A 13,331-nucleotide genomic window follows, 5' to 3' on the forward strand; every position below is an offset into this window, starting at 1 on the left:
AGCAGGTGTTAGTTTCCTGGTGCTAACACGCCTTATCACATGTTTTGTGATCTTATCACAGATCTGGATGGTCGTTGAGAATGTTGGGGGTGGTGTTGTTGCAACATTTTGCTCAGGAATGCCTACTCTACATCTAATTAGCGATAGTTGCCGGGGTCATCCGTGGTGATGTCTTTTGTGGCTGCTATCACAGGTAAACTGGTGTTATCGGCTGTTTTCACCAGCTTGTGAATGGGGAGATGATTTTATCGCGACTTTGGCTGAGATAAAGTGCCGATAACGCGGCGATAGATACTTGAAAATATGCCCCTAAGTGTTGAAATATTTGTCATCATTATTACTGATTCAAATATTCTAAAAGTCGATATTTCAAAATAAGATAAAATAGCAGATTGGTAAAGATAGCAAATAGAATGCAGATTATGCACGGGTGTGTTCCATAAAGGAAAATCCCCAATCTTAATTAAAGAATGTTGGGCAAGAATGACATTTAAAATCAAGCAAATACATATGGTTCAGCTTCAGAAAACCAAATGAAGTTTTCTGATGACAGAATAGGAATGCACAGAAATGAAGCCTTAGCACTCAGGCAGTAGAGATTAGCACAGGGTGGAAAGATTTTATGAGCTCTAAGTCAACATGCATCGCTAAGATTTGCTATCTAAGATCTCTCTCTAGGATCTGTTCTCTAATCTAAGGAACACAAACTATTATAGTTCAACAAAACACTAGTTGTACCAATTCTCTTCATTTCACACCTGCGAATTCAATCAGTCTTCACAAACTCTGAGAGTAGGTAAACTCTACAGTTTCACATGTTGTTACAATGGCTCACACATGATTAATGGTAACAGAGTCTTGTGTTTCAGACAGCTCTTCCCACAAGTTGCACTTCCTGGCACCTTCCTCTCCTCTCGGTGAGAAAGTCAGTAATTTGTCTAATAGATAACAAATGCCTATTCACTAGCTAACAGAAGCTTCTGGAAAATTATAGCATATGCAGTGGAAAGAAAGAGAAAAAAATATGGTGCAAGCAACTGCATCAATGTATAAACAGGCCTCTTAGTCTTAAACTTTTAAAGTCATCATTCAAATGCATTAGCATCTACACTAACTTAATCACTACAATATGCTGACTCAAGTGTTTGATTATAATGGTGTGAGTACCTATTACAAATATTGTGTTATGTGTGCACGTTATTTAGCATTTTAAATCATACTTTGTCAATAAATGCATTTAATTTGTAAAATGAGGAATTTCACTCTGTCAGAGCTTGACCTTATTGCATTTCCTTTCCAAGATGTTGGGCAGCAAATTGGAAGTTATTGGAACATCCCAATCTGGGATGTGGCACAACTTCTTCCTTCAACATCAGTTTATGTTTCAAGCATATTAAAGGCAGTGCTTGGTGAAGTATGATGAATTGCATTACGTCATTTTTGTCCTCGAGTTTTTCATGGACGGTTTATATTTTTCCTTCCTGAATTATCCTTTATTTCTGCCATCTTTTATCATTTCCTACTTGGTATTTCAACACTCTTTATATCATATATTTCACCTGAATCTTGAGACCAAGGGATGCTCCCCTTTCCTTTTTATGAATGTTTGAATTTTTTTACAGGATGCCAGGACCAAGCATTGCATCTTGTGACCTCTCTCTGAGGACGATATTCTACCTTGGCACAGATTCAGACCTAGAACATGGGCTTCCATGTCTATTCACAATCTATGCCCATTGGTCCAGATTTATAAAAAAAATCCACGCAGTGTAGCAGGACAACTTTCTGTGCTGCATTGCATGACAGGAAAAGGGTAGGAATGTATAATATCTACTAAATGCCACTGTGCAAGGGTGCCTGTGTTATACACAGGATTGTTTTTGTACTGGAAAGGGCACATTCCTGCACAAAAAATGTTCTGAGGCATTTCCCTCTTTCTACATGGCTGCAGAATGCAACACACTTGGAAAGAGAAAGACTTGATGAGAAATAAAGATGTTGTCCTTGTTACGCCTCCCCTGAGAAGACGTACCATTTTGACCCAATCCCAGGTTTAAGAGTGTTAGTAAATTGGAGAATGCGCAAAAATACATGTGTGGATGCATGGGAACACCCACTCTCCAACCATGGACTGCCATCGCAGTGCAAAGTAACCAAAGCAGCGGCTTGTGTATCCTTTTGTTACTCCAGATTTACTCTGCCACCACGAGCCACTCAAGGTGGCTATGTGTGGCATATTAAATCTCACTTAAGGGCTTGCACCCTTGATAAATCTGGAGTTTTATTTATCTGCAATATAAGTAGTATTGAGGGGGTGTTACAAGGTTGGACAACATTTATATATATATATATTTCTAAATAAGATTCATTTACAACAAGATGTCTAAGAAGTACTAGTCAGACTCAATATGATTTACTGGTATTTTTATTGAGAATGACAATTGTATAAGTCAGTTTTCATATTATTTGTTCCAGTCTGTGTTTTTTTTTTTTAAATGTACGTTTGCTGAATTGCATTCACGAATTGATTGGTTGTATCTTATTTGAAAATGGCAATCCGTCACCTGCGCGTCAGGTGATCAAGATCGCTCAAGCGATCGAAACAGGTCCGGGGCGGACACTTGTCTGCACTTACTTCGGTGATGTTAATAAACTGGCCTTAAGAAGTAACCCCTATTTCTTGGACATTTATTTACTATTCTAAAGACGTTGGTGGTCCGTACCTGCTTTGGAAACCAGCAATTAAATCCTCTTTTACTTCCAACCTATTGAGTATAATGTCATATCTCACATTTTAAAACTGTGAAGAATTACTGAATCTAATTGTTCTAGAACACTGGATCAAGGGGAATGGTTCTATCCTCTCCACTAATTTGCTATTGAAAGTCAACGCTGCAACTCAATGATGGATGTAAATCATGTCTACCCGATTGTGCTGATTCACTGGATTGCCTGGCCTGTAAATCCTGACACTGAATTAGTCATTTACTTGAGCACTATCAGCAGGTAAGCCCTCAAATATGACCAACCTATCCAACAGTAGATTTGCCATTAAAGAAAATGGATATGACTTTGACAAAATTAACTGTGAAACACTTCTGATTACAATATTTGCAGAACTCATTAAGTATGACCTGCAGTGCAACTTCAGTGCATTACAGCATGACTGTATTATTGACAAATGGAAGTACATTTCTTGCCAAGTGAAGTACATCATGTTCACCAAATTCCACCACTCAACCACATAATTATTCAAGGGATTACATTTTTTAGGCATTAGCGGACCACCTTGAATGCACTAGTTTCCTATTTACAGAGACTAGATAGGTACTACAAGATATATCATAGCCTCAACTTCCTAAGATCTTGCCAAAGGGTCCATCTTTCTATAGAATGAAACTATGTATTTTTATCAATAAAGGCTGTAAAGAAAGCATCCCTTTGGAGCTGGACTTAGAGTATGCTGTTTTTGTCCCAACACCATTAGCAAATACAACCTGCTGATTAAATGTAATTTTAGTTAACTCAATCCAGTTGTTGCACTACAAGCATGTTACAATGGTTATTTGATAAAGAAGCACTCTTGGAGATGGAATGACAATTAGATGAAGATTTTATGCAGCTGTTTCTATTTTGGGACACTCATCACTCCTCATTTGCTGGCTTAAAATATATAAAGTGTTGATATCCTCGAACAATTTTTAAAGGTGTCTTCGGGCACATTATCCCCACAAGGAACCTTATTGTTACACTTGACTTCAAACACCCAATATGGTTAATCATGAGTTAAAAAATTTTCTTAATTTCTAATGTCTCTATATTGAGCACTTGAATGAATAGCTGATGCTTAAGTGTACTTACACTGCTGAGTTTTGAGACATTGCTTTGCCTTTATTACATCAAACAACTCTCTCCTGTTACAGAAGTCCCTATAGGAAGTCCCTTTAGCCCCATAAATCTTTCCAGATCATGGTTTCTACTTGTTTCCATTAAAGCTTCTCAATTGGTTTTAACTTCCTCCTTTTTCTATCTTCGTATACACCTCTAATAGACTTGCCGTCTAGCTAGTACCTCATCCCAGTTATTCCTTTGCTCCTTACTCTGATGTCCTCAACATCATTCGTTCCACTCTCTCTTATTCCTGGTCATAACACTGATCCCGTTTGTAATGGATCTTATTAGATTTCCTTATTGGTTTGGTATGTTTTACTTCTATGATTTAATAATTTTCTCTTAGGGTTTTTCTACGGGAGAGAATATCTTCACGCAAAAGTTGATGTAAATGCAACATAACACCACCTAGTATTGCAAGCAACACACAACTCTCATTAAGGGTCACAAAATGCAGTGCTCGTTGGTTGATTCAAACATTTTGAGCTTCTTAAACCCCTTTACTTGCTCTCATAGGAAACAAACAAATAACTAATGCACCATGATCACTTTCTTTTCTTAGCTCTGTCCAAAGTCATCTACATAAATCCTGCTATCCATATTCTTTGAGATATAGTAGATCATGGTAGCTCATCTAGAACCTGTAAATGTGGATCTTGCTGGTTTATCACATTTGGTAAGACAATTACATGCCCTTAGTTGAAAGAAAGCTAACAAATTTATCAATTGATTTTTGGATTTTCTAAGTGCCAGGAATTGATACAAAGAAATATTATACATTACACCTTCCTTCCAAATTAATCTACAAGCCAATAAAGGGGTTCAAGGTCAGCACTGAATTGCCATTGAGTAAAAATGTATTAAGCTCCCTTGAACTTTTGCCACAATAAAATGTTCCAACATTTTAATAGCACATGCTTCCTTATTAACAGGGGCTGCACTACATACCAAATTTAAATCCAAACTTCAAAGCTACGTCTAAAGCCTGTACATTAGGACTATACATTTGCAACATACTCACATTAGCATCCAGTTCCTATCAAACAGACACCAAGATTATTAACCCGCCTCTAGGCTAGCCTCCCTTGTCATGGATCACAAAACATTATGTTCTCTGAATCGTCACTTTAATAAAGTTTTCATCATGGGTCATTTCCTGAATACAGTGTATTTCTTAATAAAGGTTTTCCAATTCTGGTCACCTAACACTGTACCAATGCCAGTTGTAATCAAGGCAATTGCTGTCGGCCCATTTTGACATTCCTGGAAGAACCATCTCCCTCAAGGCGACAAACCGAAATGCACTGGGTTTGTAGTATCCCATGATTTAATAATAATAAAAGGATACCTCTTATGCGCCATTTGTGGCCTGCAGCTTTTGATTCATTAATTAAGGGGAGAGAGTGGTAAGAAGACATAGAAGTTTCTGTAATTCGCACACCTACCATGCAGTGTTTTGTCATCAATAATTTCACTGCAAATGCTGCAGTGATACTATCAATGGTGTCATAGAAGATGTCATGATTGATGTAATATGTGGGGTAATTAGCAGTCCATGGTAAAGCTGCTAGTTATAGTTACCTTAGGGAATGAGTTGGAGTTACTTGAGATAACTGTAACTATAACTGGAGAATTTCTGAGGTTTTTGGAGTTTAAAATGGTATGTTGTTACTGAACATTTCACCTAAATATAACACTTTTTTGTTCCAGAGGCTGGGATCAGCTTTGTGCTCCTGCCTGGAGGGAGAACTTTGCATTTTCCATGTCCACGCCCATAGGCAAGGAAAAAGACAGTGTTGAAGGGATCAATGAGCTGGTCCCTGAGAGATGGGGTTCCCTGGGTCATAGCATGACTCAGGGAGGGTGGACGCACAGACCCCTCTCCCTTAATCAAGTATTCAACTGCCGGATGATGGGGTCCCTGGGACCTCTCCTGGCCCAGGAAGGGGGCCAGTGTGGCCCCCCTCACCTTCAATGAAGTCTCAGCTCCACTCCCCCTTATAAAATATTCACCCCCCAGAATGGGCGCCTCGTGGAGACTTTATCAAATCAAATCAAAGGCTTTATTTCGATATAAATATATCTTAAAAGCATACATGTAAAATACACACATTAAAATTTTAAAAAACATCAGTACATTGCGAAAAGACCAAACAATTCAGATCCGCTACTGGTGTTGATAAATTAGATAAAAACCAGAGAACTAGAGTAAAAACAAATTAAACAAGATAAGCAAGCCTAATTGATCTGATACGCCAAGCCCAACCAAGGAACTTGGCTAACCCACAAACAAGAAGGGGACGGGGGTCACTTTTTAGTATTCGAATGGCCTCTAAATGGAACCTGGTGCCCAATATTCTGCAAAGAGGCTTAAGCCATCTCCTTCGGGGGGCTGAATAAGCCAAACATTTAAACAGTAAATGGGGCACAGACTCAAGCCTGTTTTCGCAAAAGGGACAGGAAGAGATTGTCTGGCTTGGGGCCTTCCACCTAGATGTCAGTTCACCAACAGGGAGTAAACCTATTCTAAATTGAAAGTACAAAGCCCTATCCTTGCGGTTTGTAATAATGTCCAGATAAGGTTCGCGGAAACCCACATCCTTAATTAGGAGAAAATCCATGGAAGTCCTACATAGATTGGCATCACTATTTCTAGTACCCGCTACCCAGGCCCAATAAATCTTTTTCAGCTCCAACTTAGGAGGAGCAGATCTGTTGGTCCAATATTCGCCGAGGCCAAGGTTGTAGAGAAGACGCTTGACTTCCCTCAACCAAGGAATCTTGGCCCAGGCTAAGGAACCCAGCACGTCGGTTAGGCCGTCTGCGTAGCTGGATAGTTCTGGCGTTCTCCAAATTCTTGCCCATAAGAGAAGAGGGCGAAGCCTTGCATGGTCTCGCAATGGGCAGATTCCTGTGTCCAGGAACAAGGGGAGGTTTGGGGTACTATACGGAAGCCCCATTAGATCTTTTAGAAATTTATTTTCTGAGCGAGAAAGAAGATCTGCCTTTTGGACCCCCCAAAGTTCAGCTCCATATAGAGCGGCGCTTACAGCCTTTGCCTTGTAAATGTCCAGGACAGCAGCGATAGGTTTTAAGGATGAGGCGCGATGTTCCTTAAGCAAGGCCCCCACTACCCTCTTATGTGTCAACAACATCTTTTGGAGGTGGCAGTTCCAGCTCATAGAGTCACAGAGTCGGACGCCCAGATAATCGAACTCTGAGACTCTCTCCAGCGCGACAGAATCTAGTGTCGGTGGTTTGGCCAGTTTTTTAGGGGGATTAAGGACCAGATACTTTGTCTTTGCAGTGTTAATGGCCAACCCTCTTGCATCACAGAAGGACTTAAAATTGGTTAGCAAGCTCTGCAAACCTGCCGGGGATTTTGAGATCAGGAGGGTGTCATCTGCGAATAGAAGGGTAGGTATTCTTTTGCCAGCCAGGGATGGTGCATCTGCTGGATGTTGGAGCAGGTGCTCCACCACTCCAATAACGTATAAGGAAAACAAAGTAGGAGCAAGAACACATCCCTGGCGTACCCCTCTATTTACAGGGATGCATGCTGTTTTTTGCCCCTGGCTACCCCACCTGATCTGAGCAAAGTTGTCCGCATGTAGATTTATTAGCAGGTTTAGCAAATAGGGTGGAATACCCAGTTCGTTTAATACTCTCCAGAGTTGGCTACGGGGAACTAGGTCGAAGGCAGTCCGCAAGTCTATAAAGGCGAGATATAGACTGCCCCTAGCCAGGAGAACAACCTTCCAGTAAAGCATCATTACTCTGAAGGATTGCTCAATTGTCCCCGTGCCTACTCTGAACCCTGCCTGGAAATCAGAGAGGATGCCCTTGTCCTCCACCCACTGCAGTATCCTGGTTAAAACCACCTTACCAGCCACCTTTTGAGTAGTGTCTAGAAGACTTATTGGACGGTAGTTGGCCGGGTCGTTCCGACAGCCTTTCTTAAAAATAGGAACGACCTCAGCACCCTTCCATGAGGTCGGAAGAGATGCCCCTTCGAAGTTGGAATTTAGTAGGGCAGAGATAAGTTTTCCCCAATGATCTGGGTTAGCGCGTAGCAGGTCTCCGGGAATTCCGTCCAGGCCTGCTGCTTTATTGGGGACCAAATTATTTATTGCCCCCTCCACTTCCTTAGGTGTAAACTGAAGCTCATCCTTAAGTTGGGCAAAGTCGTAAGGATGACAGGGACTCAGGGTCGCCCCCGCTTCCTGAGGCGTTGAGTAAAGTTTAGTGAAGTGATCAACCCATGCAGTCTCCGGAACATTACAAGTAATCATTGAGTCCACCGGTTTCTCCCTGGATCTCAAGAGGTCCCAAAAGCCCTTTGCATCTTTTCTTGCGCTTGCGGCTTTGAGATCACACCAAAACTGGTCTTCCCAATCTGCCTTTGCTATTGCTAGAGCTCTCTTATAGTTGCCCCTGGCTATACATACTAAATTTCTGTTCTTGGCTTTTACAGCTTTTAATAATTCCCTTTTAGCTAATCGACAAGAGTCTGTAAACCAACCAAATGGGCCCTTCCTTGAGTCTCCCTTAGCCCCCTTACCCGCATTCTTGGCTATAAATAGGTCACCTATAGCCTTTGTGGTTTGCGCAAAAGCTACAGATACCTCTAGTGCACTTATGGAGGGGGAATCTAGGCGCAATGAGATATTAGCCATTACTAGTTGTGCCTCCCGCATCTTGGTCTCGTTACCACTGAACGTCTTCCACTTCAGGCGCCTGCCACAGTTAGTAGGACATACTTCGTGTGAGGATTTCCACACATGAGGAAATAGGATAGAGGGGCTGCTCTTCCACAAATGAGAGAAGGATAAAAACAGGGGGTTGTGGTCACTTTCTATAGACGGACGAACCTCCATATCCTCCAGGAAGGGCCACAGGCAGAAGTTCAACATGGCATAGTCGATCCTGGACGAATGGCCTATTCTATTAAATGTATGTGCCCCCTTTTGATTTGATTTAGATCTGCCATTAGTAGCTCTCAAACCGTATTCTAGACAGAGCGCGTTAAGGTCTATGGCGTTTTGAGACCATCTTTTAATTGGAGCGATGGACAAGGATGGAATGCCTCTTCTAGCATCGTCATCTCTACAACCCAACACATCCTCAACTGCGAGCGGTTCGAAAGTACAATTAAAATCCCCTGCTAGTAGGATAAGGGAATTTGAACCACAATTTTTGAGTTCCTCATCAATGCCAGTTAGGGGGAGAGTCGATCCTCCGCTCCTGGAGCCTCTAACATAGATATTCAGTATTTCGAGTTCCGGCCCTCCACTCGGGCCTCGAAGTGATAATCTCTGTAAATCTGGGGAGATAGTGGCAATGCTTTTAGCTGAACACCGCAGGGAAATGCTTATCCAAATTAAGAGCCCGCCAGAAGGGCGGCCCTTACCCTCCTTGGATCGAACAGCTGGGACAAAATAGGTAGTAAAGCCCAGTTTATGCTGTGGTTCTAAACACCACGTTTCTTGGAACAGGCAAATCCCACAGGTTTCAATAAATGCGTTCCACTCAGGGATGGCTAAGTTTCTCGCCAGACCAGCAATATTCCAACTGGCAACCTTCAGAGGCACAATTTGGTCCTTTCCCTGGCTTGGAGTTGTCGCTCCTATGTTGGGAGTTGGATTGGTAGTGTTGGATACTTCACCAGCGCGTATGGCCACATCGTGAGAAGACAAGAGGCTCGGGGTCTTCATCGTATCCAATGAGTGATAAGAATAAATTTTGGGTGAGCTAAGGCAACCAACGAAAGATGTGGGGGCAGCCGTTATTAAAGTTGCGCATGGACTTGTGAGTGAAACCTGCGAGGGAGCATAAGTGGCCGGCTTCTGGATCGAGGGAGTGGGAATAGTGTCTGTAAGAATGTTTGGGTAATCATCAGTGGATAATGAAAAGCTGGTAGGGATGTGGTCCGAAGCCACCATACTCTGGCTTGTAGATGTTGATGGTCAATCCACCGAGTCCAGGCAACTGAATCTATTGGACAATGGCAAGTCACTCCAATCTAAGGTGAAAGGTACCGTCCTACCCCTTTGGACCTGCCAGCCATCCCACGCCCTACTGCCAGCCCACTTGGAGTCCTTAAGACCATCCCTTAGTAAAACAGGATAACAATCAGGGGGAGGATAGAAGAAGGAAAGCCTTCGTGTCTCAATTTCATCCTGTTTAGCACTTCTGGCACGGCGGCAGATATATTCCGCTGTGTATGGATTGTCAAAATTTACGACAACACAATCCCCGCGGACCCGCTTTTTTCCACCACCTACCCAGGACACCCTGCGTACCATTAGGATTTTACTTGCGCAAGAAGGTGGGAGCGGTCTGTTTTGGGTGAGCCAGTGTTGAACCTTGTTTTTTAGGGAGTCCAGAGGTTCCTCCATACTGGGCCTTAGGACTGGGACACCTGTCATTATGATGACATAGGGGTCAGCTTCAGGTGGTAAATTTAAGTGCTGGCCATTCGAATCCCTGTCGTTGTCGGAATTATTGTTCGTTCTCCCAGGGGATTTGGATGAAACAGAATTCAAATTAGCAACTGGGGGTTGGGGTTTGGCTGGTTCAGCAGCCTTCCTACAATCTCCCATGAGTGGCTCAGATCCTTTATTCGAGTCATTAGATGATAATAATAATAACGAGCCCAACCCGGTGGGTGGGTTGAAGGGTTCCCTAGAAACAGTCAGCTTGCCGCCTGACCCTGCATTAGGTGGTATAGTCGAAAAAGATTTATTCCCAGATGTCAACAATTTTTCAATGTTCAGGAGTGACAGTTCCAAAGGTCGTAAAAGAGATTTAATAAGATCATCCATTCTGGACAAAAGATGATCATTGGCCTCACAAATCCTGCACCCCTCTCCCAATCTTGTAGACACCCCAGGCATAATTGAATTCAAAGGGGAGGCTGGAGCATCCAACGGTCCTCCCTGACTGAGGATACTGATTCTGTGTTGGTGAGAAGTAGGGGCTATTTTGGTAGATTTGCATTTGCGCTTGGTTGCCTCCCTAGCCTTCTTAAATTTGGGGATAGCACCTTCCCCATTGCTCCTTGACACATTAATAATCGGGGGCGCCTGACCAGGGCTCCTCAGGAGGGCTGGCGTCCTAGCAAGGGTCGTGCTAGATTGTGATTCTAAAGATGTTAATGATGCCGAGAGATCAACAGTATTAGGAACTCCATGTGTCTCGGCCTGCACTAACATTAAGGGCCTAGACTCCCTTTGGTTTACAGGAGACTTGGATAGAGCTAGTGCCCCCAAGGAAGAGCGTCTTGCCATAGCCAGGTCTTGGGACACCCTACGCTCAAGAATTGATATGCCTTGGTTAATGGCCTCATTCGCTCTGGTGATATATTGATCGATTGGGCCTGTTACATGTGTAGGACCATTTTTACTACCCCTCGTAATCATTATGCTACTTTACTAGGATAAGCTAAAACAGCTCAGGCTCAAAGTGGGGATAACAAGACACCAAATATGAGGGGGAAATCAGTGGAGCAACAGTTAGAGGAATAGAGCGTCCAAGATAGAGGATACAAAATGGAGTAACAAAAGTGAGTGTCCGCAAAACAGTCTTACCCGAACTTCTGGCGGGTTTGAGCAAGTCCACTGAACGGAAGTACTTGATAGTTGATACGTCCGCAAGGCGCTTTCTCACATCAAGTGTTATAGGCGTTTTTTGTAGGACAAGCACCCTTGAGAAACCTGACTCAACCTCTGTAACCACAGGGGAGGCGTTGCTCAGAGTCCCTTGAGCGCGTTGGACCGATGCTAGAGGGATGGCCCAGCCCGGTCTGGTCCGGTCAGTGACGGGCAAGGACGGGCCCGCCCTTGGCCCGGGCTTCGCCCGGGCGCTGCCCGCGCGCGTCCCGCGCTGCGGTGGCACCCGGCGGCTTTTGAGGTGTTCCGGCCGACCGAGGTGACGTCACCCGCTGCGCTGGGAGCGTGGCACACTGGGAAATGTAGTTCCTGTTAAGCCGTTCCCCTCACGGCGTCGGCGATGTCAAGTGGAGTAACCAGGATTCCCCCAGGGCAGAAGTTTCCCCTTCGTGACAAGACCAGGTAGGAAATGCAAGTAGGCGCGCGTCCCGCGCTGCGGTGGCACCCGGCGGCTTTTGAGGTGTTCCGGCCGACCGAGGTGACGTCACCCGCTGCGCTGGGAGCGTGGCACACTGGGAAATGTAGTTCCTGTTAAGCCGTTCCCCTCACGGCGTCGGCGATGTCAAGTGGAGTAACCAGGATTCCCCCAGGGCAGAAGTTTCCCCTTCGTGACAAGACCAGGTAGGAAATGCAAGTAGGCGCGCGTCCCCAGTGGAGACTTTATATGAATACCGCACCTTCCCCTAGGATCTGGCCCGCCTGGGGGGTTATTTCTAAATGCACACATTTGGGGGATGTTTTTGGCCACAGGCAGAGTTCCAGAGGGCCCACACCACCAGGTCTAGGGGGTATATGTATATGTACCCTCCCCCTATATATATTTTTGGATTTTTCTTAGTACCCGGGACAGATGCCTGTGTCCCTATATGGCTGCCACCACTTCCTGAGGGGAAGGCAGCCAATCATATCCCAGCAGGCGACCTGCCGTATCAACGGAGGTTCCGCATCCCGAGATGTGCAATTTAGTTGAGCATTAATTACTCAAAAATGACTATATGGATTTATATGAAAGTATGACAAGCACTCATTCTGGACCAACATCTAGCTATCTGGCGAATTTGGTGTAAATCAGTTCAGCGGTTTGGGCTGTAGTTGTGTCTAAAGTTCGTATGTAAAAATGAATAGGGAAAATGCTTTTTTGGAACCCCCTTTTTCTCGGCCCCAGCTTGACCTAAAGGACGTAAAGCCAAACTCCCAAACACGGGGTTGGCCACAGTGCTTTATGTTTTTTAAAGGGGAGGGGGCCATGTGGCCCCCCCTTGAGACTTATTAGACCCTCGGGACCCAATTCCCCAGGGCCTTTTTTAATTAAAAACATGGACCCCTTCCTGAGCCTTCTTAGACCCTGGGGACCACATCCCCAGGGAATTTTTTAAGAAAGATAGGGAGGGCACGTGGACCTCTCCATGATCTTTGTTAAGCCTTGGGAACACTAAAATAAAAAATGGGGAGGGCCACACAGCCCTCATTCTAAAGCCTTTTGGGTCCCTGGGACCCAATACCTGTGGGCCCAGACTATTAAAGGTGTGTGTCCACCCAGGGCACCCACCATACACTTGTTAGGGGCTGCAGAGGAGCTGCAGGCCCCCTGCAGCCCCAGCCAGCTCCCAGCATAAAGCAGGAACAAGCATTGCTTCTGCCCAGAGTGAGCAGTTACTAATGCTGCTCCCTCTGTGTGGGAGCAATATTTTCATCTGTTTCCCTGCCCAGGGAAACGGACCAAAGGTCTGCTCCCAGCGGGTGGGAACATTTTGAAAGCTGCTTCCTCTA

This window comes from Triturus cristatus, chromosome 6 (assembly GCF_964204655.1).
Source record: "Triturus cristatus chromosome 6, aTriCri1.1, whole genome shotgun sequence".
In the NCBI taxonomy this organism is placed as follows: Eukaryota; Metazoa; Chordata; class Amphibia; order Caudata; family Salamandridae; genus Triturus; species Triturus cristatus.